Source organism: Bison bison, unplaced genomic scaffold (assembly GCF_000754665.1).
Source record: "Bison bison bison isolate TAMUID 2011002044 unplaced genomic scaffold, Bison_UMD1.0 scf7180017864280, whole genome shotgun sequence".
NCBI lineage: Eukaryota > Metazoa > Chordata > Mammalia > Artiodactyla > Bovidae > Bison > Bison bison.
This window is the reverse complement of record NW_011494852.1, coordinates 1,965,921-1,967,076: the sequence shown is the minus strand read 5'-3', so window position 1 is coordinate 1,967,076 and position 1,156 is coordinate 1,965,921. Positions and strand designations below refer to the sequence as shown.

The 1,156-nt window shown below is 56.7% G+C and overlaps 1 protein-coding gene across 1 annotated transcript in view; it reads left to right on the top strand.

Annotated features, from left to right (window-relative positions):
* The window catches only part of PEPD (peptidase D), a 119,790-nt gene that overhangs the window by 7,823 nt on the left and 110,811 nt on the right, over window positions 1-1,156 (top strand). The window lies entirely within an intron of this gene.

Here is a 1,156-nt window from a genome sequence, read left to right as displayed (position 1 = left end):
TCAGCAAATCTTTATTGAGCACTTGCCACATGCCCAGCACAGAGCTTGATGTGGAGCGGCACGGACCAGAGCAGACCCAGCTCTCTGGGCTCGTGGGGTTTCTGTTCTAGTGGACGGAGGCAGACCTCACCCATGAGCACCGTCTCTCACTGCAGCCCCAGGCAGCGCCCCCTCTCTCTGGGCTGTCCCTTCCCTCCTGGACCTCCGCTGGCCAGAGAGCCTGCAGGGCCTCCCCCCGCACAGGTCACACGCCCCTGCCTAACTCCTGCCCCCTGGCCCCGACCTTGCTGGCCGCCAGCCCACGCACTGGGACTACCCTTCCTCCATTTAGTCATTCATACAGTGCTGTTTTGGGCTTCGCAGGTGACGCCAGTGATAAAGAACCCACCTGCCAGTGCAGGAGATGTAACAGACCTGGGCTTGATCCCTGGGTGTGGAAGATCCCCTGGAGGAGGGCATGGCAACCCTACTCCAGTATTCTTGCCTGGAGAATCCCATGGACACAGGAGCTTGGTGGGCTACGGTCCATAGGGTCGCAAGGAGTTGGACACAACTGAAGTGACTTAGCATGCATGCAGCACTGTTTTAGGGGCCTGGAAGGAGGCGGTCCCCACCCTCACGGAGCTTACATTTTACCTGGGGAGACAACGAGCAAGTAAACTATTAGTCAGTGATGCGTGCTCTAGAGAGGTGGGAAGAGGATAGGTTTGGGTGGGGTTGTTGGAAAAGCTTTGGGGAAGAGGGGGTTTTTCTGCAGAGGCCTGGATGAAGCGAGAACATGAACCTGGTCGGCACTGGGAGAGGGAACAGGAAGGTCCCAGGTGGGAGTGTTCTTGGGCTTTAGGGAAGAGTATGATGCCTGTGCGACCCGCCTCAGCACCTTGTGGCTGGGAGGAAGTCTGCACAGGGTTCTAAGTGCGCTGGGGCAGCCAGGACATGGGGAACGGCTGGGTGACTCTTGAGAGGACTTTATTGCACAGAGAGAGAAGTAGATGCTGGTGGGTGTAGGGGTCAAGGGGTGTATTTTTAACTTATTTATTTTAAAGATGGGTGAGGTTCCTGTACATCTGAATGCTGAGAATGGTCCCCAGAGGGGAAAATTGATGCTGGAGCAATTCAGGGGATTGGGGGGGTGGGGAGAAACATGAGGGGTAGC